This window comes from Oncorhynchus keta, chromosome 14 (assembly GCF_023373465.1).
Source record: "Oncorhynchus keta strain PuntledgeMale-10-30-2019 chromosome 14, Oket_V2, whole genome shotgun sequence".
In the NCBI taxonomy this organism is placed as follows: Eukaryota; Metazoa; Chordata; class Actinopteri; order Salmoniformes; family Salmonidae; genus Oncorhynchus; species Oncorhynchus keta.
The window spans coordinates 45918184-45946103 of NC_068434.1; the positions used below are offsets into that span (position 1 = coordinate 45918184).

The 27920-nt window shown below is 42.3% G+C and overlaps 1 long non-coding RNA gene across 1 annotated transcript; it reads left to right on the forward strand.

The window, feature by feature from the left end:
• Positions 1-10: 10 nt before the first annotated feature.
• LOC118393518 (uncharacterized) lies at positions 11-27920 on the forward strand. Its single transcript, XR_004827569.2, has 3 exons — positions 11-67; positions 22016-22136; positions 22594-27920. It is a non-coding gene; the product is annotated as an uncharacterized LOC118393518 (long non-coding RNA).

A 27920-nucleotide genomic window follows, 5' to 3' on the forward strand; every position in this document is an offset into this window, starting at 1 on the left:
GATCTTATCTTTGTTTTTCAGGTTCTCTGGTCCGATTCAGTGGTCTAAGCAAACATTTCAGCATTGGGTGAGTACATTAAGATTACCACATTTTGAGTCGGTATTAGAAACAGTTTCCATAAATATATGTTTTTGATAGCATTATCTAGCTAGCTAGTTAACTGTGTCGTTTGAATCACTAAGGCTAGCTATCTAGCTAGCTACCTCAGCTCAGTCAGCCATGTTTAGCTAGCTAGGGACACATTATCCAGCCATGCGTAGTTATTTAGAGTTTATAAATAAATATATCCAAGCCAGGGCTCAACATTAACGACGGCCCACAGGCACGAGGCTAGTAAAAACATGGGTTGGGACTAATGATTTATATATACACTAGATGTCTGACTGGGGCACTGTTTGAAGCCTCCCGCGCCTCCTTCGTGGCACTCCACCACCATTCTGAAAAGTATTTCAGAAGCTATATTATTGCATTATGAATGTCTTCATTTGTTTTTGTCACATTTGTTTATTATATTACAGACAACTTCAATTATATACTTTTAAATTATATTATGTGAACCAAATGCAAAAACTAAAAAATATATCAAATCCTTTCTTGTGTTACTTTCCACACTACAACAACAGAAAATACTTAAATACCTGTCATTTTAGCTTTGAGATATTTAACATTTAACACTTCTGTGGAGTGCCAATATGGCTGACCAGCGGCCAATACATTGCATCAGCAATCAAGGGTTTATGTCAGGGTTTCACAAACTCGGTCCTCGGGACCCCAAGGGGTGCTTGTTTTGTTTTTTGCCCTAGCACTACACAGCTGATTTAAATAGTCAAGTAACCATCAAGCTTTGATCATTTGAATCAGCTGTGTAGTGTTAGAGAAAAAAACTAAATTGCACCCCTTGGGGCCCTGAGGACCGAGTTTAAGGTAAACGCTGGTTTATGTACATCATTGGTCGGGACCGGACAGTCATCTCTTTGCCAGTAGCTTTTTAATGCATTTTGCCATTTGATTTCAAGTATTTCGTGCTCCTTTGAGGTCTGGCATTGTAATCTAGAGCTGCTGCACCACAGTCAGCACCACATCGTATGCCACATATCAGAGTTTGTGGGTGTGTCCATTAAAGGGGAATTTCACCCTGGCTCTGCCACAGCATGTAGTCATTACTATATTAACAACTTTAACTTTTTATTACTAACATCACAACTATCCAAACCAATAGTTAAAACTCACACATTTTCTTTTCACTGGTACAATTGAGAAGGTTTGATTCCCTGTGTATTTGTCTGCTCTTAGTGAACCAGAAAATCTGGCATTCATAGTGAACGCGGATACAGCCCGCTAGGTAGAGAGGGCATGTCCACAAACTTGAATAATGGTTGTTTACTTTTGACCAGCACACAGTAATCTCAGAACTTCTACAGGCAAGATTTGATTTTTTTTTTAAATGTTTGCTTTTCACTAATGTTTGTCATCATTTTGGCCACCCATTCCAAAACAGACTGCAATTCTCTGTTAAAGGTTTCAGTGACTTCATTAGCTGTGGTTGCTGATGCGTATATGGTTGAAACATCAGCATACATGGACATACATGCATTGTTTAATGCCAGCGGCAGGTCATTGGTAAAAATAGATAAGAGTAGGCCTAGACAGCTGCCCTGTGGTACACCACACTTTACATGTTTGACATTATAGAAGCTTCCATTAAAGAAAACCCTCTGAATTATATTAGATAAACAGCTCTGAATCCACGATATGGCAGAGGTTGAAAAGCTATGACAAGTTTTTTCAACAACAGGTTATGGTCATTAATATCAACATCTGCACTGACATCTAATAATAGAGCTCCCACAATCTTCTTATTATCAATTTCTTTCAACCAATCATGTGTGTCATGCAGTACATGTTGAGTGCCCTTTTATATAAGCATGCTCAAAGGCTGATGTGAATTTGTACATAGAAATAGCATTGTTTTTGGTCAAACCCTATTTTTTTTCCAACAGTTTGCTAAGAGCTGGCAGCAGGCGGATATGTCTGCTGTTAGAACCAGTAAAGGCCACTTTACTACTCTTGGGTTGCGGAATGACTTTGGCTTCCCTCCAGGCATGAGGACAAAGACTTTCCTCTAGGCTCATATTAAAGTTATTACAGATAGGAGTGGCTATAGAGTCATCTACCATCTTTAGTAGCTTTCCATCTAAATGGTCAATGCCAGGAAGTTTGTCATTATTGATCGACAACAATCATTTTACCACCTCACCAACACTAAAATTCTAACTTACAATGCCTTTCTTTCATTATTAGTTTTTTATGTATGATTATGATGACACACTGTTCGTTGTTGGCATTTCCTGCCAAAGTCTTCCCACTTTTCCAATGAAGTAATCATTAAAATAATTGGCGACTTCAAATGGTTTTATGATGAATAAGCCATCTGATGTTCTTTCTGCCCATAATTTAATTTAAAGTACTTCAAAGTTTTTTTCCCATCATTCTTTATGTCATTGATCTTGGCTTCATAATACAGTTTCTTCTTATTTTTGTTGAGTTCAGTCACATGATTTCTCAGTTTGCAGTAAGCAGGCCAGTCAGATGTGCAGCCAGACTTATTAGCCACTCCTTTTGCCCCATCTCTTTCAACCATACAGTTTTTAAATTACTCTTCAATCCATGGAGCCTTAACAGTTCTAACAGTCAGTTTCTTAACGGGTGCATGTCATCAATAATTGGAAGAAGCAATTTCATAAATTCATCAAGTGCTGCGTCTGGATGCTCCTCATTAATCACATCAGACCAACAAATATTTTTAACATCATAAGAGTCACAGCAAAAGCTTTTGTATGATCTCTTATACACTATTTTAGGCCCTGACCTGAACCAGATTACAGGTGCTGGTTACAGTAAGAAGCTTCCTCTTAACTTAAGCGGACAGCTTGATGAAAACCAGTCAATATTCAGAACCCTAAGAAGTAGACCTCTGTATAACATCACATACACTAGCAAGCATTTTACACATATTATTGAGATACTGACTGTTAGCACTTGGTGGCCTATAGCAACACCCCAAAAGAAAAGGCTTTAGATGTTCCAAGTAAACCTGAAACCACAACACTTCAATAACACTTGACATAAGATCTTCTCTAAGCATTACAGGGATATGCCTCTGAATATATACAGCAACACCTCCCCTATAAGCATTTCTGTCTCTTCTATAAATGTTATATTGCTTTTGCTGTATCATTAAATTAATTATGTAAGTGAGTCTCAGTAATGGCTAATATATTAATCTTATCTGATGTTAGGAAGTTATTGATTTCATTAACTGTATTTCTATATTAATATGGGCTATTTTCAGTCCTTTCCTGGGTAGCTTATCAGAGACAGACATAATACTGAAAAGAGCAAACACAGCAAGAGAAAAAAATATACATTCAGCAGTCCATTAATCAATTGGTGTGTGTGTGCTGTGTGGTTGAAGCTACAAAACCATAGGCTTGGCAATTCCATCCACAACAATGTTGTTCCTCCTTGATTGTCACTCGAGATGGTCTGATTTATCCGTCATTGTTATCATGGTTTCACACACAGAACTGATGTCCTCTCTCAATGACTTACAGATTGCTATCATCTTGCCGTTCTCCTGTTTCAACTCATCGAGCTGACCCTGAGAGAACTGCAAACTGTTCTTCAGGTCCTGGACCTCTCTGGTCAGGTTGTTCACTGTTAAGTAGCTCACTGTAGACTTGGGTTGTCCATCCATCTGTAGTAAGCATGACACAGGTTACATTGGCTAATTCATTGACAATTTTAGCTTGCTTTAAGAGGCTCCTCTGTCCTCCACTTGTTACCTGTATTAATGGCACCTGTTTGAACTTATTATTGGTATTAAATACACCTGTCCACAATCTCAAACAGTCACACTCCAAACTCCACTATGGCCAAGACCAAAGAGCTGTCAAAGGACAACAGAAACAAAATTGTAGACCTGCACCAGGCTGGGAAGACTGAATCTGCAATAGGTAAGCAGCTTGGTTTGAAGAAATCAACTGTGGGAGCAATTATTAGGAAATGGAAGACATACAAGACCACTGATAATCTCCCTCGATTTGGGGCTCTACGCAAGATCTCACCCCGTGGGGTCAAAATGATCACAAGAACGGTGAGCAAAAATCCCAGAACCACACAGGGGGACCTAGTGAATGACCTGCAGAGAGCTGGGACCAAAGTAACAAAGCCTACCATCAGTAACACACTACGCCGCCAGTGCCAGACGTGTCCCCCTGCTTAAGGCAGTACATGTCCAGGCCCATCTGAAGTTTGCTAGGGAGCATTTGTATGATCCAGAAGAAGATTGGGAGAATATCATACGGTCAGATGAAACCAAAATATAACTTTTTGGTAAAAACTCAACTCGTCGTGTTTGGAGGACAAAGAATGCTGAGTTGCATCCAAAGAACACCATACCCACTGTGAAGCATGGGGGTGAAAACATCATGCTTTGGGGCTGTTTTTCTGCAAAGGGACCAGGACGACTGTTCCGTGTAAAGGAAAGAATGAATGGGGCCATGTATCGTGAGTGAAAACCTCCTCCCATCAGCAAGGGCATTGAAGATGAAACGTGGCTGGGTCTTTCAGCATGACAATGATCCCAAACACACCGCCCGGGCAACGAAGGAGTGGCTTCGTAAGAAGCATTTCAAGGTCCTGGAGTGGCCTAGCCAGTCTCCAGATCTCAACCCCATAGAAAATCTTTGGAGGGAGTTGAAAGTCTGTGTTGCCCAGCAACAGCCCCCAAACCTCACTGCTCTAGAGGAGATCTGCATGGAGGAATGGGCCAAAATACCAGCATCAGTGTGTGAAAACCTTGTGAAGACATACAGAAAACGTTTGACCTCTGTCATTGCCAACAAAGGGTATATAACAAAGTATTGAGAAACTTTTGTTATTGACCAAATACTTATTTTCCACCATAATTTGCAAATAAATTCATTAAACATCCTACAATGTGTTTTTCTGGATTTTTTCCCCTCATTTTGTCTGTCATAGTTAAAGTGTACCTATGATGATAATTACAGGCCTCTCTCGTCTTTTTAACCTGTTACTCCTACCCCCTACTTTTTCGAACATTCTGTTAAAAATCGCGCAACATTTCAGCGCCCTGCTGCTCATGCCAGGAATATAGTTAGTATATGCATATGATTAGTATGTGTGGATAGAAAACACTCAGACGTTTATAAAACTGGTTAAATCACGGCTGTGACTATAACAGAACGTGCGTTTCATGGAAAAGTGCAGGAAAATCTGATCACTGAAAATGGAAAAATATATCCATGCGCGACTTGAACCCATTGATAAAGGTGAACCACATTTAATGGGGCTGAGGTTGCAATACCTACAGCTTCCACACGTTGTCTAGAGTCTTGTCATTTGCCTACTATTTGTTTCTTGGTCAAACAGACGCAAGGCAGCGCATTTCTTCCGGTCTCCGACCGGATATTTTGGTTGAGATTTACCCGGACAATATTTCCAGACGGACAGCTAAAGAATTCACCTTGTGATCAATTTGATCGCTTATTAACGTTTACTAATACCTAAAGTTGCATTACAAAAGTATTTCGAAGTGTTTTGTGAAAGTTTATCGTCAACTTTTTTAATTAAAAAAAATTACGTTACGTTATAAGACGCTATTTTTTTCCGTTTATCACACAGTCTTCATAGATCGATATCTAGGCTATATATGGACCGATTTAATCGAAAAAAATACCCAATAGTGATTTTGGGACATCTAGGAGTGCCAACAAAGAAGATGGTCAAAGGTAATGAATGTTTTATATTTTATTTGTGCGGACGACTATGCTAATTATTTTGTTTACGTCCGCTGCGGGTCTTTTGGGGTGTTACATGCTATCAGATAGCTTCTCATGCTTTCGCCGAAAAGCATTTTAAAAATCTGACTTGTTGCCTGGATTCACAACGAGTGTAGCTTTAATTCAATACCCTGCATGTGTATTTTAATGAACGTTTGAGTTTTAACTAGTACTATTAGCATTTAGCATAGCGCATTTGCATTTCCAGATGTCTAGATTGGACGCCTGCGTGTCAGGTAGGAGCAAAAGGTTAAGTGGGAGAACTTGCACAATTGGTGGCTGACTAAATACTTTTTTGCCCCACTGTATATGTACATTTATTTTGCTACACGAGCGCACACTACGCGGGCGGTGTGGTCAGCATATAATTCAAGGTCTTTATGGAGAGGAGTTTGGCATTTTGCAAACGAAACACAATGCAAAGGCAGATCATGGCGATAAAAAAAAAGCCTTTCTTACAACCTATGTGTTTGCACTGCTCATTGTATCAGTGCGTTGTTGTTGTTGGAGTCCAGAGCATTGACCCTGTCAATGCATCCAAATCAATCTAGCCAACAAGTTTATTAATCTTCTCTAAATAACGGCCGAGCTGTAGACGAGCCATAGCGCCGACCAAATGTACAAGCACAGTGGACAGATGGGAGTTCTCACCGCTCATCAAGGTAATCATCTACCAGTGGGACTACAGTTAACGGTGGCAGAGTTACCCCACCAGAATATCCATATTCCTTCAGACGCACACACTTTAGCCCACAAATCAGATGCACTAAGCACCATCCATTTTAAAACATTAAATCCCACCATAAATATTATCGGGAGTTCCAGAGCGAAAAACACAATCTTAACCGCTTTCAAACAATGAAACACGCAGAAGGGATCCTCAGGCGAAACCAAAAAGATTGCTCAGGGGTCATTTAAATTTAGGAAGCATCACCACTGGAAAATAAATAATTGTACTTGGTGATTTAATTATTTTTTACATTTAAATTTGGTTATTTTTCTCCCCAAAATCCAATTGGTAGTTAGAGTCTTGTCTAATCGCTGCAACTCCCATACGGACTCAGGAGATGCAAAGGTTGAGAACCATGTGTCCTCCGAAACACTACCCTGCCAAGCCACACTGCTTCTTGACACACTGCTCACTTAATTCGGAAGCCAGCCACACCAATGTGTTGGAGGAAACACTGTACAACTGGTGACCGAAGTCAGCATCCAGGCACCCCGCCTGCCACAAGGAGTCGATAGAGAGCGTTGAGACAAGGACATCTGGCCGACCAAACCCTCCCCTAATCCGGAGGACACTGGGCCAATTGTATGCTGCGTCATGGGAATCCCGGGTGCGGCTTGCTGCGACACTGTCTGGAATTGAACTGTGATGCAGTGCTTTAGACTGCTGTACCACTCAGAGACCCTGTACTTGGTGGTTTTAACTTAAACTGGGCTGATAAATCAATTAGAAAAAAGCTCAAGGAAATCATTAGTTAATATGACTTTGCCCAATTGATGAATGGACCAACTAGAATCACACAGCCTTCAAAACCTCAGATTGATCGGATATTCAGCAACTAACCAGAAAGGATGACAAAATCATTCAACTTTATTTCAGGAATATCAGATCATAATCCGACTTTAATTACCAGGATGCTAACCAAAGCAGGTCTCAATTACCAATCAGGCATAAAAGGGACATGACAGCCTGCTTGGAGTTGCCAAAAGGAACCGAAAGACTCTCTGACCATCATAAACAAGATTTTCTGGTCTGATGAAACCAAGATTTAACTATTTGGCCTAAATGCAAAATGTCATGTCTGGAGGAAACCTGGCACCATCCCTACGGTGAAGCATGGTGGTGGCATCATCATGCTGTGCAGATGTTTTTCAGCGGCAGGGACTGTGAGACTAGTCAGGATCAAGACAATGATGAACGGAGAAAAGTACAGAGATCCTTGATGAGAACCTGCTCCAGAGCGCTCAAGACCTCAGACTGGGGTGAAGGTTCACCTTCCAACAGGACAATGACCCTAAGCACACAGCCAAGACAACGCAGGTGTAGCTTCGGGATAAGTCTCTGAATGTCCTTGAGTGGCTTAGCCAGAGCCCGGACTTGAACCAGATTGAACATCTCTGGAGAGACCTGAAAATAGCTGTGTAGCAACGCTCCCCATCAAACTTGACAGAGCTTGAGAGGATCTGCAGAAAAGAATGGGAGAAACTCCCCAAATACAAGTGTGCCAAGCTTTTAATGTCATACCCAAGAAGACTCGAGGCTTTAGTCTACAGATTGATGAGGAAACATTTTTTTTTATCAATTTATAACAAGGCTGTAACTTTACAAAATGTGGAAAAGTCAAGGGTCTGAATACCAAAGGCACTGTATTAATAGTGTGTTCATCTGTAGGATTGTATTGATGTATTAAATGGTAATTGTTTTCTGCCCAGGGACTACATATGAAAATCAGCTATTTAGCTAAATCTGGTGCAATGTCATGTTGTACATGGTCCCTGACAAATAAACGTAATGTGGAAGGACCACCAGAGGGCAGGCTGGGCTCATGGATAGTAGCCCAACAAGGCATGGGAGACAAAGTAACCAGAGGCAATTAAGCACAGCTGACGGTACTAATGACATACTCTCCTTCCCCTATAAGAGAGAGAATGGAACCAGCAGAGAAAGGGGGGAAACTATCTCTGGAAGATGGCCACCGAGAGAGAGGAGCTATCCAGGAAGAACCACTAAGACGGTGACAATCCCGTGACTTTTTGTTGTAGTTTAAAGATAATCCTATTGTGTTCCTGTTTCATCTGGAGAAGATGATGTATGTTTTTCCATGGAAGATTTTCATTGATTATGTTGGAGTGTTTGTGTTGACCAAATGCCCTCAATAGAGAACTGTGTTCAATCAAGAAAACCTACTCCTGACTCGTTTATTCCACCTTCCCGCTTTAGAGTGATGCCCAATTACTTGGTCCGCTCAAAGTAATAATAATATTAGTTTACTACTCCAGTATTTGGACACAACACTTGAAGCTATTTTCTGGTTGTTGTAACAACTGTTTCTATAACTATTTTTTTGTTCATTTAAAAGATCCTCAACGGTACCCCTGCCGGCTTTATTTGTCATAGTAGCAACGTACAGTAGGTCACGCTGTTACTCCCCCCAGTTCCAGGTAGGGCAGGTTGCAGGGAAGATTGGAAACAACGAAAACAAACAGCAGGGATGTAGACCGACACAAGCCCGGGACAATCTGCGGTCCCAGCCACAATGGATAACCGCGTCGCGGCCTGTGTTTAAGCCCTCAAGAAAACCCTGCAAGCTTGATAGGCAGCTAGCTAGCAGCTCCGCCAAGCAGCTCCTAAGACCCGGCCTTGGTGGACAGGATCACTGGACAGATAGAAACTGTCCCAGCAACTGAGGCTGACCATGTCGCGGGATCCAAACTCAAAAGGTAGCCAGCAATGAACCAAACTTTTTCTAATGACTTTCAATACATTCCAAAACAACAAACTTTCCAAAACAACAAACCGAGCTTTCCCTTATATAGCTAGCTCACTCTCTGTTTGTGTGTTGGTAGCAATGATGAATGTGTATAAATTGTCGATGGTTTGTTAGTTGGTTTCCTTGCTGCCAATTTAGCTAACAGCAAGCTGACAATATTGAAATGTTTATTTTAGGTATGCTTAGCTAGCCAGTCTAATGGAGATCAATACAATTAGTGGGGTGGTTCAATTGTGTATTGTTCTGTATTTTGTTGTAGTTGGTTCAGAATCTTACAGAGCACAACAACATTGTGGGACTGAAACCAGCAAGGGACACTGAAAGGTATAAAATCAAGACTACAACAGTAATGACACAACCACATCATTCTTCTCTCTGCAGATTCTCAAAACACAATACAAAGACATGTCTACAAAATTCCCTGTCAAGGGCTACTATTGACAAGAATGAAGGATGTTTACAGACAGCACTTTGAGATGAGGAAGGGGGTTTTGGTTGTGCAGCTTGTGCTTGTACATTAAATGTACTGTTGTGCATGAGAGCGATTGAGGTGCCATTTCTCCTCAATCTCCCATACACAACAATGCCTTCCTGAGACTTTTCACACCTTCTTTAGCCCCCCCCAGCCCATTCACTTTGTTGACAGATCATTCCTCTCAAAAGCAGCTCCCAATGTCCCCTCATTGTCCCTAAACAATACGCTTGCCGGTCCCACTTCGGTGATACCTTTACCAACAAAGGAGTGTTGCCCTATGTCCCTTCCACAAAAAGTGTAAAATGTTAACACCACAACTATGTCTTTCCAGGAGACATGCAGTACCAGCAAATGTTCTGCAAGAGGACCAAACATTTGTTGGTTAAGAAGCCCTACACCACTTTCAGGCAGAATCTTATCCAGCTGGCCGTTCACTGCAGACAGGACAAGCCCAGCACCATAAGCACAAAGAGTCTCAGCTTCCCCAGCCCACCATGCTGAACATATTTGCCAGTGTATCCGGAAGCTTGATAAAGGACTATGGCTGCGTTTACACGGGCAGCCCAATTCTGATATTTTTTCCATTAATTGCTCTTTTGACCAATCAGATCAGTTCTGAAAACTGTCTGGTGTGATTAAGACCAATTAGTGGAAAAAAGATCAGAATTGGAAATTGTAAACGCAGCGAGCGTGGCTCAGCATGAAACCATGTAGAACACACAGGAGGCTGCTGAGGGGAGGAAGGAACGGAGCGAATGGAATGGCATCAAACACATGGAAACCATGTTTGGTGTATTTGATACCATTCCACTGATTCCGCTCCAGTCTTTACCACGAGACCATCCTCCCCAACTAAGGTGCCACCATACTCTTGTGGTGGAACAAGGGTGGGTGGTGGTGGGGGGTTTCACACCTCCACAGCCGGTTGTAAATTAAGTAGGAGAAGACTCTTTACGCTCCAGTAAGGGCTAAAGGAATGTCCCTTTGTCTCCAGAGACTTTTGCCCACCCAAAACTCTAATGTCCAAAAAGTGGATAATGGAACAATAATTCTAACATAAAGAATGTGGGGAATGGTCAGTGGGGAGATATGGAAAACTAATGTCATATGGTTGATTATTTTGTTATGTCATTAAAATTCTTATGGAGGAAATACTGTAACTTGGAAAGTATGGCCATTACAGGTATGATGTTTCATTCGATGCGTTGAGCATATAATGAGGTCAGAGAGCTTGTCAGCATGACGGAATGCCCCTTTTGACCAAGAGTGCATAAAGGCTTGGAAGAGAAATCAGCCTTTAGACCAGGAAACATGAGGCGTTAGCTACATGAAATGGTTGAAACTTTGAACCTCAACACGAGGTGAAGAAATAAACTCACCTTACTTTAGACCAGAGAGACAAGGAGCTGCAGCTCATGTCCACATTGTTCCAAATCCTGAATAACAACACATGGAGGAAGAGGTGAGAATCTCACCTCAGACAATCACTGGTACAGCTGATTAGCTGTCCTAAGTACAGTATCAAGGAAAGTGAATTCAAGTAGGACCATCCTATTACTCTCTTCAGACCATCATCTACTACGCTGCTCTCATTACCCCACTGTGGATCATCGACACGGCTGATTAGCCTATCTTCAGAGGACCAATCTTCCAGAATGACTGGCAGGGAACACCAACTTTTAGTTCTGCTCCAGACTACATGAAAAGTCATTGACCACAGACAACTAAGAAGAAGGACATCCGAACCCTTTTGCAAGAAGGCTTGGTTCCTACAGAGATCAAAGACGAACAAAAACATTTCACACATAAATACATTCACGATTTCTTACTTCAAACGTGCCACAGAGAATAGTTAAGCTTTTTGGGATAGGGGGCAGCATTTTCACTTTTGGATGAATAGCGTGCCCAGAGTGAACTGCCTCCTACTCTGTCCCAGATGCTAATATATGCATATTATTATTAGTATTGGATAGAAAACACTCGGAAGTTTCTAAAACTGTTTGAATGATGTCTGTGAGTATAACATAACTCATATGACAGGCGAAAACCTGAGAAAAGTCCAACCAGGAAGTGGGACATTGAGGTTTGTAGTTTTTCAAAGCTTTGCCTACTGAGTATACATTGAGATATGGATGAGGTTGCACTTCCTAGGGCTTCCACTAGATGTTAACTGTCTTTTGAAAGTTTAATGAGGATTCTACTATAAAGGAGGGGCTCATAAGACCTGTTTGAGTCAGTGGTCTGGCATAGTGCCTCGGTCTCATGACTCGCGCTCCCGACAGAGTTACCTTGCGTTCCAGTGCTTTTCTGAAGACAAAGGAATTCTCCGGTTGGAACATTATTGATGTTTTATGTTAAAAACATCCTAACGACTGATTCCATACATCGTTTGACATGTTTCTAAAGGACTGTAACGGAACATTGAGTTTTTGTCTGGATGAAATGCTCACGCCTCATGAAGATGGATTACATACCTTAAGGGAACATTTCGGCAGTTGCTGTATGGTTAGTGAGAAAGTCCATATTGCAAATGTACGGTCCCTTACTAGACGTCCAAAAACGTTTGTAAAATTCGCGGACGGCGGCAGGGCCGGACCTACCGGGAAGTCAACAAATTAACTTTGTCGGACATTCGGTTTCCGTTTTACAAAAATAATCAAGTTTTGGTCATTTTTCTGCTGTCCTGGAAAATCCCACAATAGGGCATAAGCAATCATATTGCTATTGGACAAAACATCACGATTCACGACGGGGCCTTATCTCAAAAACGGAAAATATTTCGAAGCCGAAACTCGGTGAGCGTAGGTTTGGCATAATGGGCAGTTGGCCTCGAACAAGATGGTGTCTAGGCCTCAACGGTTTTTGAGTTATGGCCATTTATCTGGGATTAAAGGTCCAAAATGAAAATAGAGAAATTATTTTTCCACTTCACGTCAAAGTCAAGGAGCCTCCGGTGTCAATAAAAAAAGAACCAGACATTTATTTATCGTCATTTAAGAGAAATCGTACAATGACAGATTGATGATGTTCACGGATAGGTGTTTTTTTTTCAACGGTTACAGATCCAGTTGCAGGGTGTTCTTACGAATCTTTTTAAAGTGTGCTGCGGAGCTCTGCGAGATTTCTGTGATTTTCTATGATTTTCTGAAATAACACACACTCACTAAACCCTCCGTAAATAACTCAGTTCTTAACGTAAAGACTTAAAACTCAGGATTCTGTAAAGGTATACCCCAATCAGGATATGAGTTTATATATAGCTTCCTGTGCCAACCGGAAGTGCCTTAAATGGTGCCACAGTGGCATTTTCCAAGGGTTAAAAAGGTCAGATCTTTTCAAAATTTCATGTGTGATTAGGCAACCCCCATAAACTGTAAGTCAGTCATTTCTCCCAACAGATGTCAAAGAAAAGCTCTCTCTCTCACACACACACACAGAAACACACACACAGCAAGGATGGAGTGACAAAGTGCGGTGCTTAAAGACACACAAAGCCTACAATGGCATTTCCATATTCTCTAGGCCATGCAGAGTTCAACGAGAAGCCCCGCTTGACCGTAGCTCGCTCTGAGTACAGCGACCTTGAAAAAAAGAAGGCGCAAAAGGAAGGCTGGCCCTCAATGTCATTTGCTTTTGGGTGACAGTGAGAGAACCGTTAAGGTGAGAAGCACAATTCGACCTCAGGGACGTTCCTAAGGTCCTCCCGATCCGTGCAAGCCTAACCTTGGCCGTGTGGCATTAACCCTTAATAGTTAAAAGAAGGTGTTTACATCAAACAGTTTGCATTGACTTCTCTCCCCATAGGAATACATTGCCTGCACCTCTAAATTCAACCTGAAGCCTATGTGGGTTATGAATGCCTAATGAACCTGTCTTCTATGACAGTCCATCAGATCACTATGAGGTCTACCTGTGCCAATTCTAAGCTTCCTGAAGCAACCGGAAGTGGTTGAAATCACCTTATCAGTGTTGATCCATACACTGCCTGCAGTTTGATAGACATAGTGCATTCAACCCTGTGTAGATCAGTCAATTCTTAACTTAAAGACTTAAAACTCAGGATTCTGTAAGTGGCTATGTCAATCAAGACATGTGTTTACTTATAGCTTCCTGTGCCAACCGGAAGTGCCTTTAATTGGGTCACACTGTCTGTTTTGAAGGGTTAAAAAAGTCACATATTTTTAAAACTTCATATGTGTGACTAGGTAACCCTCCTAAACTGTAAATCAGTCATTTCTCCCAGCAGATGTCAAAGAAAAGCTCTCTCACACACACACAGCAAGGATGGAGTTAAAAAGTGTGGTGCTTAAAGACACAGAGAACACGCAATGGCATAAACATAAGCTCTAGGCCATGCCGAGTTCAACGAGATATCCCGCTTGACCGTAGCTCGCTCGGTCTAAGCGCAGCGACCATTAGAAAAGTAGGCCCAAAATGAAGCCTGCCCCACAACGTAATTTGCTTTTGGGTGACAGAGAGAGAACCGTTAGGGTGAGAAGCACAATTCAACCTTAGGTACATTCCTAAGGTCCTCCCGATCCGTGCAAGCCTAACCTTGGCCGTGTGGCATTAACCCTTAATAGTTAAAAGAAGGTGTTGACTTCTCTCCCCATAGGAATACATTGCCTGCATCCCTAAATTCAACCTGAAGCCTATGTGGGTTATGAATGTCATATGAACCTCTCTTCGATGACAGTCCATCAGGCCACTACGAGGTCTACCTGTGTTGATTCTAAGCTTCCTGGACCAACCGGAAGTGGTTAAAATCACCCTAAAAGTGTTTATCCATACCCTGCCTGCAGTTTGATAGACATAGTGCATTCAACCCTGTGTAAATCAGTCAATTCTTAACGTAAGGACTTAAAACTCAGGATTCTGTAAAAGCATACCCCAGTGAGGATATGTGTTGACTTATAGCTTCCTGTGCCAACCGGAAGTGCCATAATTGGTGTCTCTTGGGCTGTTTCGTGGGGTTAAAAAAGTCAGATCTTTCCAAAACTTCATATATGTGATTAGGCAACCCCCATGAACTGTAAATCAGTCATTTTTCCCATAAAATTTCAAAGAAAAACTAAATCACACACACACACACACAGCTTGGAAGTAGGGACCCATTGGGGTGCGTAGAGACATACACTCCCTGCATTAGTTAACCTTGTTGGAACCTTTTAACCTTTTAAAGAACCGTCAGACCTAGAGTTCCGCTAGAGTTCCGCTCGGTTTTGCTCGGACACCAAATGACCGATCGTGCCGAAACTTGGGATTTGGGGTCGCCTCAGCGAAGCCTACACATAACATAAGAAATGGACCTGCAGCTAGAACGTAACTATGTGTTTTATGTTTTTTTTATGGTTTGAACCGAAGGCGTTGTGAATTTTGGGCCAGCTCTGAAGTATGTGATAGTTGGCTACTAAACGAATTGGAAAAAGTGGGTTTAGTGTCAGTTTGTATCAGTTTGGTGTCAGAATGATATCTAATTGACTGATGGACAGTGACTTGCTGGTGACTCTTCTCCATTTGCAATATGTTTAAACAGTGAGGTACCATCACCAAAGTGACATTCTGAAATCAACCCTAACGAGCGATTGAGAGGAACCAGAATCACTGCCCAGCCATCCCGAGTTCATCGGGCCAGTCAATTTCACATTCCTGCAGGATTTTTATAGCATGACAAATTTGTGATGGTACCTGCCCATTGAACCATATTGCAAATGCACAGTGACTTTGCAAAAGTAAGAACACATAAACAAATGGACATAATGAAATCACCATATTTTTATTTTTGGGTTACCAGTTGCACAACAATGCACGTGCATTTGCAATATGATTCAACAGTGAAAAAACATCACCAAATGGACATGATGAAGTCAACACAATGAGCGATGGAAAGGAGAGACTATCACTGCCAGGCCATCCTGTGTTCATCAGGCCAGTCAATTTAGCATTTCTGCAGGATTTTTGAGCATGTCAAATTTCTTATGGTAAATGCCCATTGAACCATATTGCAAATGCACGTGCACTTGCAATATGATTCAACAGTGAAAAAACATCACAAAATGGACATGATGAAGTCAACACAACGAGCGATGGAAAGGAGCAACTATCACTGCCAGGCCATCCCGAGTTCATCTGGCCAGTCAACTTTGCATTTCTGCAGGATTTTTTGAGCATGTCAAATTTCTTATGGTAAATGCCCATTGAACCATATTGCAAATGCACGTGCACTTGCAATATGATCCAACAGTGAAAAAACATCACAAAATGGACATGATGAAGTCAACACAATGAGCGATGGAAAGGAGCAACTATCACTGCCAGGACATCCTGTGTTCATCAGGCCAGTCAATTTTGCATTTCTGCAGGATTTTTGAGCATCGTGATGGTACCTGCCCATTTCTTATGGCATTTGGCCCCCCAAAAAAGTGACTTTTGACTTTGACTTTTGACTTCCTATGAAATCATACTGAAAATGGACAAAACATATTCCTTATGCGCATGTAAAAAAATAAATAAAAAATAGGACAATAAAATTGGACAAAAGTATGTTAATACAGTTCTTATACGTGTGTAATTGACAAAAAAAATCGAAAGAATTTCGAAAAACGGCCCAGAAAGCACTTTTTTAAGGGGTGATAAGTTTTTGACAAAAAAATCATTTTTTTTTCCAAATTTTGCTTTTGGATGTTGACTTGGGTTACATTTCCATTATGAAAAACCAAGGTGGAGCGGATTCGCCACCTGTTGAATTTTTAAAGTGTTACAACTGGAAATTGCCATATGGCATTTGCAATACACTTTGGATGAATCAACGCCGAATTGGGTGGTATTGGACAATGTGTATATGGTTTGTCCGATGCCAATGACATGCCATTCATTTTTGTCCAATACAGGGGGTATTCCCTTACTGGGCTGAACATGCTAACAACAAGTGGTTATTTGGACATAAATTATCGAACTTTATGGAACACATCAGTAATATATTGTCAAACTGGGATTCCTGGGAGTGCCTTCTGATGAAGATCATCAAAGGTAAGTGAATATTTATGGTGTTGTTTCTAACTTTGTTGATTCCAAAATGGCGGCTATTCCTCTGGCTGTTTTGGGTTCTGAGCGCCGTTCTCAGATTATGCTTTTTCCTTAAAGTTTTTTTGAAATCTGACACAGCAGTTGCATTAAGGAGAAGTCTATATTTAATTATGTGAATAACACTAGTATCCTTTATCAATGTTTATTATGAGTATTTCTGCTAAAATCACCGGATCTTTTTGGAATCAAACCATTACGGCACGTAAGGCGCCAATGTAAACTGAGATTTCGGGATATAAATATGCACATTATCGAACAAAACATACATGTATTGTGTAACATGATGTCCTATGAGTGTCATCTGATGAAGACCATCAAAGCTTAGAGATGAACTTTATCTATATTTCTGCTTTTGTGACTCCTATCTTTTGCTGGAAAAATGGTTGTGTGTTTTTTCGACTTGGCGGTGATCTAACACAATAATAATTTTGCACGCCCAATTTTTCGGTTTATTTGTTAAAAAAGTTTGAAATATCCAATAAATGTCGTTCCACTTCATGATTGTGTCCCACTTGTTGTTGATTCTTCACAAAAAAAATACAGTTTTATATCTTTATGTTTGAAGCCTGAAATGTGGCAAAAGGTCGCAAAGTTCAAGGGGGCCGAATACTTTCGCAAGGCACTGTAAAAACAAAGTGGAGCGTGCTTTTAGGTCACTGCAAAATCACTGCATGTTTTTGGAACTACTGAACATAAGGTGCCAATGTAAAAGGAGATTTTTGGACATAAATATTCACTTTATCGAATAAAACATACATGTATTGTGTAACATGAAGTCCGATGAGTGTCATCTGATGAAGATCGTCAAAGGCTAGTGATTCATTTTATCTATGTTTCTGCTTTTTGTGACAACTGTCTTTGGCTGTAAAAATTGCTGTGTTTTTCTGTGACTTGGTTGTGACCTAACAATTGTTTGTGGAGCTTTCGTTGGAAAGCCTTTTTGAAATCAGACACTGTGGCTGGATTAATGAGAATGTTATCTTTAAAATGGTGCCTAATCCTTGTATGTTTGAGAAATGTGATTTATGAGATGTCTGTTGATTGAATTTGGCGCCCTGCAATTTCATTGGCTGTTGGCGAGGGGTTCTGTTGGCGTGGGGTTCCGCTACCCCGTTCCCAGACAAGATATGTTTCACATAAAAATGATTTGATTTCCCCCAAATGTAACACAGTAGTATACACAATACGGGTTTCAATAGATAAACTAAAGTTAGCTATGTGGCTTGCAGGAAAAAGTACTTAGCTAGGCACTGTATTTGATATCTGCCCTCTTGGTGCTGGCATCGGCTGTAGCTTAGCTTCTAATGTTAGCTAAATGTTAGCTCCCAACACAAGTTATAGTTTTTCAGTGACTGGAATAAATGTCTGCTTGTATATATTTTAATTTTTAAAAAATTATTTCACCTTTATTTAACCAGGTAGGCCAGTTGAGAACAAGTTCTCATTTACAACTGCGACCTGGCCAAGATAAAGCAAAGCATTGTGACAAAAACAAACACAGAGTTACACATAGGATAAGCAAAAGTGCAGACAATAACACAATAGAAAAATCTATATACAGTGTGTGCAAATGGAGTAAGGAGGGAAGGCAATAAATAGGCCATAGTAGCGAAGTAATTACAATTTAACAAATTAACACTGAAGTGATAGATGTGCAGATGATGATTTGCAAGGAGAAATACTGGTGTGCAAAAGAGCAAGAAAACTAAATAAAACAATATGGGGATTCGGTAGGTAGTTGGGTGGGCAATTTACAGATGGGATATGTACAGCTGTAGCGATCTGTAAGCTGCTCAGATAGCTGATGCTTAAAGTTAGTGAGGGTCTCCAATTTAAGCAATTTTTGCAATTTGTTCCAGTCATTGGCAGCAGAGCACTGGAAGGAAAGCTGGCCAAAGGAGTTGTTGGCTTTGTGGATGGCCAGTGAGATATACCTGCTGGAGCATGTGTTACGGGTGGGTGTTGTTATCGTGACCAGTAAGCTGAGATAAGGCGGAGCTTTACCTTGCAAGGATTTATAGATGACCTGGAGCCAGTGGGTCTGGCGAAGGATATGTAGTGAGGGCCAGCCCACGAGAGCATACAGGTCGTAGTGGTGGGTAGTATATGGGGCTTTGTTGACAAAACGGATGGCACTGTGATAGACTGCATCCAATTTGCTGAGTAGAGTGTTGGAGACTCTTTTGTAAATGACATTGCCGAAGTCAAGGATTGGTAGGATAGTCAGTTTTACGAGGGTATGTTTGGCAGCATGAGTGAAGGAGGCTTTGTTGCAAAATAGGAAGCTGATTCTAGATTTCATTTTGGATTGGAGATGCTTAATGTGAGTCTGGAAGGAGAGTTTACAGTCTAGCCAGACACCTAGGTATTTGTAGTTGTCCACATATTCTAATTCAGAACCGTCCAGAGTAGTGATGCTAGTCAGGCGCGTGGGTGTGGGCAACAATCGAAGAACATGCATTTAGTTTTACTAGCTTTTAAGACCAGTTGGAGGTCACAGAAGGAGTGTTGTATTGCATTGAAGCTTGTTTGGAGAGTTGATAACAGAGTGCCCAAAGAAGGGCCAGATGTATACAGAATGGTGTCGTCTGCGTAGAGGTGGATCAAGGAATCACCAGCCGCAAGAGCAACATCATTGATATATACAGAGAAAAGAGTCGGCCCGAGAAGTGAACCCTGTGGTATCCCCATAGAGACTGCCAGAGGTCCAGACAACAGGCCCTCCATTTTGACCTGCTGAACGCTATCTGAGAAGTAGTTGGTTAACCAGGCAAGGCAGTCATTTGAGAAACCAAGGCTGTTGAGTCTGCCGATAAGAATATGGTGATTGACATGAGTCGAAAGCCTTGGCCAGGTTGATGAAGACGGCTGCACAGTACTGTCTTCTATCGATGACGGTTATGATATTGTTTTGTACCTTGAGCATGGCTGAGGTGCACCCATGACCAGCTGGTAAACCAGATTGCACAGTGGAAAAGATACAGTGGGATTCGAAATTGTCAGTGATCTGTTTGTTAACTTGGCTTTTGAAGACTTTAGAAAGGCAGGGCAGGATGGATATAGGTCTGTAGCAGTTTGGGTCTAGAGTGTCACCCACCTTTAAAGAGGGGGATGACCACGACAGCTTTCCAATCTTTTGGAATCTCGGGTGATACGAAAGAGAGGATGAACAGATTAGAAATGGGCGTTGCAACAATGGTGGTGGATCATTTTAGGAAGAGAGGTTCCAGTTTGTCTAGCTGATTTGCCCAGCTGAATTGTACGGTTACACGTTTTGCAGCTCTTTCAGAACATCTGCTATCTGGAAGGAGAAGCTGGGGAGGCTTGGGCAAGTAGCTGTGGGGGGTGCAGAGCTGTTGGCCGGGGTTGGGGTAGCCAGGAGGAAAGCATGGCCAGCCGTAGAGAAATGCTTATTGAAATTCATGATTATCGTAGATTTATTGGTGGTGACAGTGTTTCCGAGCCTCAGTGCAGTGGGCAGCTGGGAGGTGGTGCTCTTTTTCTCCATGGACTTTACAGTGTTCCAGAACTATTTGGAGTTAGAGCTACCGGATGCAAATTTCTGTTTGAAAAAGCTAGCCTTTGCTTTCCTTACTGTGTGTATTGGTTCCTAAATTCCCTGAAAAGTTGTATATCGCGGGGGCTATTCAATGCTAATGCAGTACGCAACTGGATGTTTTTGTGCTGGTCGAGGGCAGTCAGGTCTGGAGTGAACCAAGGGCTATATCTGTTCTTAGTTCTATATTATTTGAAAGGGGCATGCTTATTTAAGATGGTGAGGAAATTACTTTCAAAGAACAACCAGGCATCATCAACTGATGGGATGAGGTCAATAACCTTCCAGGATACCCGGGCCAGGTCGATTAAAAAGGCCTGCTCGCAGAAGTGTTTTAGGGAGCGTTTGACAATGATGAGGGGGGTGGGGGGGGGTCGTTTGACCGCGGACCCATAAAGGATGCAGGCAACGAGGCAGTGATCTCTGAAATCCTATTTGAAAACAGCAGAGGTGTATTTTATGGGCAAGTTGGTCAACGGCTCTATCGAACTAGGACAGCCATATCTACACCCCAGAAAACATATAGTGTGATCAGTATAACATAGAGCCTTTGCGAAATGCCACATTTTTAGATCTCGTCTCTCCCCCCGTCAATATACCGGAAGCAGTCATAGGGTGTATTAGTCAGGGTGCACAGCCCTGACCTTCCTTCCTCCTGGACAATTTTGTATGAAACACATCTCACTTTTCTAGAAATGCTTCAGAAATGATGAAAACGAGCACATATTCCCCCAGGGTGAAATTCCTCTTTAACAGGGAGCGAAGTGCTTTTTCTCTGGGCTTTATTCTGGTTTTTATGCTAGTTAGAAAACTTGAAAACGCATCACCCCAACAAACCTTCAAGCAAATCATTAGCGAAAGGCAGTACACATCCTCTCTTCTTTGCTATCAACATGGTCCGATACAGTATGCTCCTAATATGGGATGCAAACCAGATGATTTTCAGTCTAAATAATCCAACAAATAATCCAGCCACAGCTGCAGGTTTGGGGAGGCGAAATAGAAATGTTAACATCATCATAATTGTAATGTGTCTGATTGAATGGGTTATCCCTGTATTTTACAACGCAACATGGACAATTGCTATTAAATTGAGCTAAATAGTATGAACTCTACAATTATTTTGTATTATGTATTTAAAACGTGATTTTTTGCAAGTGGATACTGATGTTCGAGTATGAGTACTCATGCCCATCCCTAACACTTGTTGGCTGCGTGTTGTAAAACATTTTTACGTTTCGAAATTGAACCGTACATGTTTTACAATAGGAAATTGTAAATAGACATTACAATTCAACAATGTCCCTTCAAGTCAAGTGTGTATTCTACCTTTACAGGACACAAAGATAGAGAGCTAAGTGTGAAATGCATGTGTGGCCACCATTATGGGAACCTGCTGCAGCTCAGCCTGCTAGCTAACACTTTGTGGTCTAGCATCATATCCAATAGGAACAACAAGTAAAGGGAGAAGGAGAGAAGTGTGTGTGTGTGTGTGTATGCACATTTTACAGTACTGACTGTGTTGTCCTATTGTAGGTCTATGGCGGTGTCAAGGCTGGTGAATGGGGAGAATGTCACTGTGGGAGTGGTCAGCTGTCTAGCGATCTACCCTTGCTACCTGCTGGTTTTCACGCTCTTCAGAATGAGCTGCAACAAGGTGACACACACATACTGTACCTTTATAACTCACACACACACACCCTTGCATCCATCTACACACTCATCACATCTCCCCCAAAATGCACTTGAATCCCTGAACTCACCATAACGAATGTTTGTGTCCGTCATCCCTGCCTGTGTGAATTCTATATCTTAAGGACTCCTGATATCCCCAGGAGTGATAAGTATAATTGTTGTCTTAATCTGTTGTTTTCTAGTACAGTATTTTACGTTAAGTGTATTTTACTTTCCCAGTAGCCTACCTAGTGTGTGAATTGCTAACTATTCCGAATTTGCAGCTGATTACTGACACATCAACCAGGATTAAGGGGCAGGGCAATAACTGATGGTTGTTGTTTTGGTAATCAGTGGCTGTATTGGAGGGGGAGTGGTTTCTCCTATGCTAGGCAATTAGGAATTAGTGTCAATTATTTCAGTCTCCCTTGTTTTCTCAGTGGCAGCTGTAAGTGGCAATCATGTCAGCAGCGTTCCCATTGCTTAAACAAAGACGGTTCTGCTGAGTTGTCCGAGGAAGGAAAAAGAGGAAAGCTCCGCACCACTCTTTCACTTGAGTATCTTACCTTACCTGGTTATTTTCAGATTTCCTTTTGCCCTTATGTAGCTTTGTCAACTATGTGTGTGCTTTATATACCTGTTCACTCCTCTCCCTGTAGGCTTTACAGATGCTCCCCACCCCTTGGATGCAACCATTCTAATCGGCACCGTTTGGAACTGCTGATCTGTGGTCAAGAATGCTGAGATGATCTCAGCCTATGCTACCATTCAGTCTCTATACATTTTGGCCCTGACAGAAACATGTATCACCCCAGAGAACACTGCTACTCCAGCTGATCTCTCTTCATCTAACTACGTGTTCTCTCATGACACTCAACTACTGTCCCCCCCCCATTGTGATTGTGGCACAGGGCTACTCACTCACTCACTCACTCACTCACTCACTCACCATCTCTTCATTTGAATTCCATGCTGCCACTGTCACTTGTCATTTATCACCCACCAGGTGCCCTTTGCGAGTTCGTCAATGAGATTGACACCTTGATAAACTAATTTCCCGATGGCTCATCGTTCCGGGCGACTTCAACCTCCCAACGTCTGCCTTCGATTCCTTTCTTTCCGCCTCTTTCGACCCGACCCTTTCCCAGTTCCCTCACACTCACAAGGCAGGCAATTCACTTGACCTCATCTTTACTAGAGGCTGTTCACCTACGAATCTCACTGGAACTTAATCCAGGTCTCTGATCACTACTTTGTTTCCTTTTCTGTCTCCCTCCCCTCCAACCTTACCCACTCAGCCCCTACCCAGATGGTCAAGTGCCATCGTCAACTTTACTTTCTCTCTCCCACTACTCTCTCCCCTTCTAAATCCTCCTGATTTTGCCTCTTCGACCCTACTCTCCTCCCTTTCTGCATCCCATGACTTGCATTGTTCTCTTTCCATGCAGTCAGCTCGTGGCTGAGTGACCCTCAGACTTCAAAATGGCCAGAGTTGCTCCCCTCCACAAGCAACCAACACTTGACCACTCTGACGTCAAAAACTACAGACCGGTATGCCTTTATTTTCTTTCCAAAACACTTGATCATGCTGTGTCTGACCAACTCTCTCGCCATTGCTCTCAGAATTATCTTTTTGACCCTAGCCCATCAGGCTTTAAGACAGCTCACCTAATCGAGACTGCTCTCTTCTGTGTCACGGAGGCTTTCCGCACTGCCAAAGCTGACTCTCTCACCTTCGTTCTCATCCTCCTAGATCTATCTGTTGTCTTCGACACCATGAACCATCAGATTCTTCTCTCCACCCTCTCAGGGCTGGGTGTCTCAGGCTCTGCACTCTTGGATTGCATCCAAACTCTCACTACTGGTATCCCCTAGGGCTCGGTTCAAGGCCCTCCCCTCTTTTCTCTCCATACACCAAGCCACTCGGCTCTGTCATATCCTTCCATGGTCTCTCCTATCATAGCTATGTGGATGACACTCAACTACTGTCCCCCCCCCCCCGTCTGACACACAGGATGTGATACGGATCTCTGCATGCCTTGCAGATATCTCAGCTTGCATGTCAGTCCACCACCTCAAGTTCAACCTCGACAAGACAGAGCTGCCTTTCCTCCTGGGGAAGGCCTATTCGCTCCAAGACCTCTCCATCACGGTTGACAACTCCACAGTGTCACCCTCCCAGAGTGCAAATAACCTTGGCGTGACCCTGGGCAACAGCAAACATCAAAGCAGTGACTCGCCTCTGCCGGTTCATGCTCTACAACATCCATGGAGTATGAGCATACCTCACAAAGGAAGCAGCGCAGGTCCTAATCCAGGCACTTGTCATCTCCCTTCTGGACTACTGCAACTCATGGTTGACTGTGCTCCCCGCTTGTGCCATCAAACCCTGAAATTTATCCAGAACGCCAAAGCCCGCCTAGTGTTCGACCTTCCCAAGTTCTCCCATGTCACCCCACTCCTCTGCTCCTCCACTGGCTTCCATTCAAATCTCCAGGACCATGGTACTTGCCTACAGAGCAGCAAGAGGAACTGCCCTTCCCTACCTTCAAGCTATACTCAAACCCTCCACACCAACCCGAGTACTCTGTTCTGCCACATCTTGTCTCTTGGCCCTTCCACACTGACAAGAAGATAGCACCTGCTCAGCCCAGTCAAATCTCTTCTCTGTCCTGGCATCCCAATGGTGGAACCAGCTTTCCCCTGAATCTAGGTCAGCACAGTCCCTGCCACAGTCCTAGCCCATCAAAATCAGCTGGATTTTGCATTTGTTGTCCACTATAAAACTAGATGTTTTACCTACATCAGGTATCTCAGTGTGTGCTGTTATTCATTAAAATGCTATCACTTGTACGCTTTTCACACTATTGTGCTGAACCAAACAGTTCTGCGGTCACACTTTTCTTTTCACAATATCTTATTCAACAGAGCTCCAGCAACTGTGGTGTATGAAAAACCAAGCCAGTATTTGGCTTGGCTTAGTAGCATAAGAAGGGTACTACTGTAGACACTGTGTTCAACAGAGATTATTTTGTTTCACAGAAAGAGTCAGAATTCTTTTCAGGCTAGATTTGATAAGCAGTGAAATAAGTGGTATCTTGGTGATGATTGTGTGTCTCTCTCTCACGCAGGCACACACACACACAACCTGGAAATAATGATAATGACACAGACACCACGCACACATACAAACCCAACTTACTGTGCACAGTGTATCTGATGTGTCCCAAATGGCATTGAATTCCCTACATAATGCACTACTTTTGACCAGAGTCCTATGGGACCTGGTCAAGAGTGTGCCGTTTGGGATGCAGGCTGCCTCTCATTGTCATGACAGTCCCTGATTAGAAGAAGTAATTAACATGTCAGGTTTAATTTCTCATGCTGTGCTGTGTGAGTTTGTGTGTGTGCATGGGTCTCATTAGAGAGAGGGAGTGGTAGGCTACATGGTTGTTTCCATCCCGGACTGTGTTTGCACAAGCACACACAGATGTCCGTACACATGCACGCCTGCACACACACAAACACCAGAGCTGTGGCTGCCTGGAATCCTGTGTGAGAACATTGCATTTAGAGCAGTTTAAACACAACCTCTCCCTACTGCTGCTAGCAGGTCTCCCAGGATTATTGTAAACAAAATCAATGCTCTCAGCGCCTAAAGCTATCTGTAGCAGATTGCAACGCCAGCCTCATTTTTACATTACACAGAAACAGAGACTACAGAGCTCTGGGGATGGATCTTAACACAGATGTACGCATCTATAGTTGTACAGTGTCTTCATCTTCCTGATGATTTCATATGCATTAATACCACTGCTATCTGCATGATACAGAGCATCCCCTTCTCCCACACCACTGATTCTTCTCCCTCTATGGCCCCTCATGATAAGATATGTACAGTGCATTCTGAAAGTATTCATTGACTTTTTCCACATTTTGTAATGTTTTCTAAAATTGATTTAATAGTTTTCTCGTCATCAATCTACACACAATACCCCATAATGACATTTTTGCAAATGTATAAAATAAAAAAACTGAAATATCACATTAACATATGTATTCATGCCCTTTACGCATTACTTTGCTGAAACACCTTAGGCAGCGATTACAGCCTTGAGTCTTCTTCGGTATGATGCTACATGCTTTGGCACACCTGTATTTGAGGAGTTTCTCCTGTTCTTCTCTAACAGGAAGTGTCGCTACACAGCTATTTTCAGGTCTCTCCAGAGATGTTTGATCGGGTTCAAGTCTGTGCTCTGGTTGGGCCACTCTAGGACATTCAGAGACTTGTGCCGAAACCACTCCTGTGTTGTCTTGGCTGTGTGCTTAGGGTCATTGTCCGGTTGGAAGTTGAATCTTCGCCCCTCGATACTGACTAGTCTCCCAGTCTCTGCCGCTGGAAAACATCCCCACAACAAGATGCTGCCAGCACCATGCTTCACCGAAGGAATGGTGCCAGGTTTCCTCCAGATGTGACGCTTGGCATTCATGCCAGAGTTCAATCTTGGTTCCTTTTGTCATGTGCCTTTTACTGAAGAGTGGCTTCTGTCTGGCCACTCCACCATAAAGGCCTGGTTGGTGGAGTGCTGTGGAGTTGGTTGTCCTTCTGGAGTTTCTCCCATCTCCACAGAGGAACATCGGGTTCTTCCTGACCAAGGCCCTTCTCCTCCGATTGCTCAGTTTGGCCGGGCAGCCAGCTCTAGGAAGAGTCTTGGTGGTTATGAACTTCTTCCATTTAAGAATTAATGTTCTTGGGGACCTTCAATGCTGCATACATTTTTTTGGTACCCTTCCCCAGATTTATGCCTCGACACAATCCTGTCTCGGAGCTCTACGGACAATTACTTTGACCTCATGGTTTGGCTTTTGCTCTGGCATGCACTGTCAACTGTGGGACCTTATATAGACAGGTGTGTGCCTTTCCAAATCATGTCCAATCAATTGAATTTACCACAGGTGGACTCCAATCAATTTGTAGAAACATCTCAAGGATGATCAATGGAAACAGGATGCACCTGAGCTCAATTTTGAGTCTCATAACAAAGGGTCTGAATACCTATGTACATAAGTTTTTATTTGATTTTTTATATACATTTGGCACTTTCCGAATGCACTGTATGTGATAAAGTGAAAATCTATATGTTTCTGCTTATAATTTCCAACATTTTGGTAGGCTATTTGTTAGTCAGGTATATATCTCTCTAGTCACCCCCAAAACCAATTCTTTCTTTGGCCGCCTCTCCTTCCAGTTCTCTGCTGCCAATGACTGGAACGAACTACAAAAATCTCTGAAACTGGAAACACTTATCTCCCTCACTAGCTTTAAGCACCAACTGTCGGAGCATCTTACAGATTACTGCACCTGTACATAGCCCACCTATAATTTAGCCCAAACAACTACCTCTTTCCCAACTGTATTTAATTTATTTATTTATTTTGCTCCTTTGCACCCCATTATTTTTGTTTCTACTTTGCACATTCTTCCATTGCAAAACTACCATTCCAGTGTTTTACTTGCTATATTGTATTTACTTTGCCACCATGGCCTTTTTTGCCTTTACCTCCCTTCTCACCTAATTTGCTCACATTGTATATAGACTTGTTTATACTGTATTATTGACTGTATGTTTGTTTTACTCCATGTGTAACTCTGTCGTTGTATCTGTCAAACTGCTTTGCTTTATCTTGGCCAGGTTGCAATTGTAAATGAGAACTTGTTCTCAACTTGCCTACCTGGTTAAATAAAGGTGAAATAAATAAAAAAATA